This window comes from Octopus bimaculoides, chromosome 4 (genome assembly GCF_001194135.2).
Source record: "Octopus bimaculoides isolate UCB-OBI-ISO-001 chromosome 4, ASM119413v2, whole genome shotgun sequence".
NCBI classification, from domain to species: Eukaryota; Metazoa; Mollusca; class Cephalopoda; order Octopoda; family Octopodidae; genus Octopus; species Octopus bimaculoides.
Genome location: NC_068984.1, coordinates 71,487,249 through 71,489,852, shown reverse-complemented (window position 1 = coordinate 71,489,852; position 2,604 = coordinate 71,487,249). Strand labels below are relative to the sequence as shown.

At 33.8% G+C, this 2,604-nt stretch overlaps 1 long non-coding RNA gene across 4 annotated transcripts in view; it reads left to right on the top strand.

Moving 5' to 3' along the window:
- Window positions 1–1,351: 1,351 nt before the first annotated feature.
- The window catches only part of LOC128247595 (uncharacterized), a 137,815-nt gene continuing 136,562 nt past the window's right edge, over window positions 1,352–2,604 (top strand). For all 4 annotated transcript variants that reach the window (XR_008263938.1, XR_008263936.1, XR_008263937.1 and 1 more), the window contains exon 1: window positions 1,352–1,679. This is a non-coding gene — a long non-coding RNA (uncharacterized LOC128247595). The remainder of the gene's footprint in view (window positions 1,680–2,604) is intronic.

The following is a 2,604-nucleotide window of genomic DNA, read 5'->3' as shown; positions in this document are numbered from 1 at the left end:
AGTGGCTTGACATCTACCTGAAGAGTGTACCTCTGGTGACAGCGATACAGTACTTCATTTTTCTTGTTGATGGGTATTGCGGATTGATAGATGAAATGCAGTTTTACGCGGAGGCACAGCTGGCAAATAGAGACGGTGGGTGAATATGGTGACGCCCTCTCGATAATAGTCCACTTGATGCTGGGTGTTTCGTCTTGGAGTTCATGAAGTCTCCAGAAAAAGTGCGATAGGGAAGTGTAGTACTAATGTATTTAACAGCTAATTGGTTGTAGTGGTTGCGATTAAGTAACAGCGATATGTTTCACGTTATATTGAGCAAATTTCCTTCCACTACCTAAGTGCTATAAAATCTGAAATATAAAGAAACTTATGTTTCCACGAATAATACGTTCATACGTTTTCCGAACTTCCACTTTTTCAAAATTAAATCCAGTTATAAATAATCTAAACAATAATAAATATGTTCACAGTAACCTCATACACTGACAATATGATTATTCATTTAAAGATTTAGTATAATGATGTATAATAGAACAAAAACTGAAATTGTCAGCATTACTTTGTTTGAAATATTATTGCGCCATGCATGGGTTTGACCGTTTTCTTTAAAATTACATTCCTATCAACTAGAACAGGCGCAATTTTAAGGGTTTTTGAATTATTTTGTGTAAAGGGATTGCTATTGCTGCTAATACCCGCCCCTGCAAGCTTGATATGTGTTACTATTTATATCACGTTTTGGATTTTAAATTGCCGTTAAAAATTTATATTTTACATTCATGTTTTCGGACATCCAGCAATTAGAATAACAGCATTGTGAAACGAAACTCTAATCATACTTAACACGTCTCATTGTACATAAATTATATGTAAACACTTTGTAAACATCTTACAACGCAAATAGACCAACACTAATTATATTATGAGAGAAAATGTTCTAATAATCATTAATGTAGTGTTTCCTGACCTACAACACCCAATAACCCGTGCTTTAACCTGGACAATCTTCGCGGCCAAATACAATGTGTTTATAAACTCAATATTATTCCTTATATGTAATATGGTGAAAGAGCATAATTGCATTAACACTAAGGCATATAAGTGAACGCAAACAGGTGAGACTTTTAATGGACATTTAATGTTAAAGGCCTCATATTTATTATCTTTGTTGAATATAATCTGCACAGAAATCATCAGTACAAATGCTTTGAGTTAACCTATATATGTAGTATAACGGATATTTTTACAATGATTTTAATTCACTCGTGCAGCACCTGGCATACTTTTACAGCAGTATATCCAATAAACATGGCTATTAAAACAATGTTTTTTTTCTTTCAAATCACTGATGAATAGAAATACGCGATAGGACATTCACTTCTTCATTCATATCTAAGCCTAAAGAGACGAATGTGCGTTGTAATTTTAAGGAGTGTGAATTAATGACTTCTCATTGTTGATTTTGCAGCGTGAGAGTGCGGAAAATTATGCTGCTTTGTTCATAAATTTTAATGAAGGTGTTATTCAAATTGTTATGCTTCCGACATATGTTACGAGAAAAAAAATATTGGTATTATTCCAGAAGGAATAAAATGATGTAAAGCAATGCAGTCTTCTCATCAGGGAAATAAGAATGATCTCTAGACAAATGATAAGATGAATATTTGCGGAGTATCAGGGTAAGTGAATGTCCTAGTGTTTGTTTTTAGAGCTGGTTTTACATAAATTATCTGTTTTGTAATGTTTGTAATTTAGTATATGACTAAAGTATTTTGATAGAAATTGGGTCACTTATTTCATGCTGGGTGTCTACACTACCCAGTGTGAAAATCTATCATGTATTTTTCCGTACCCAGTCCAGACCATGCCAAGATACATTTTATGTTTTATTGTTGACGATCGTTCGGTTAATCTGTACTTGTTTTTTGCAAACAAACATCTTTTCCCTAAACTGATTACGATTTTTTATAATATATAACTGTTACAGGACCAGTCAGCATGTTGTACATTGTGGTTGAAAGAACTTTCTATGTCGTTGCCGAACAAATTGTCTGTTCATAGTTGCAGGCGTGTTTGTACGTTTTTCTGAAAGAGTGTCGTAATGCTCATTTCGTTTCCAGAAACCTGTCAGGTTACGATTGGTCTTAGCATTATACTGAGTATTTTTACCATATACTCATGAGCTAGGCTACATTGCGTTATTCTGAACTAAGAGTGCATCAATACAAAATGCTCTCCATTAGCTTGCATTTCTCAACGTGTTGATGAGTTTATTGTTACCTACAGTTAGCCATACGTACGGTGCAATTGTATGTTTTGCCTTTTCCCTTGGTTCCTTTGTTGTGTCTGTTCATTGTTATGTGTCCCCTATGCGTCCTAGTCTACGTGTATTTTCGTTTGGATATATGTTTCCTTCCAATGCTATGTCATTGTTTATTGTATTTGTGAAATAATTTATTTTACTGCAATTAATTTTGATAGTTTCCGAAACACAAGTTCTTCTTCTTCTTCTTCTTCTTCTTCTTCTTCTTCTTCTTCTTCTTCTTCTTCTTCTTCTTCTTCTTCTTCTTCTTCTTCTTCTTCTTCTTCTTCTTCTTCTTCTTC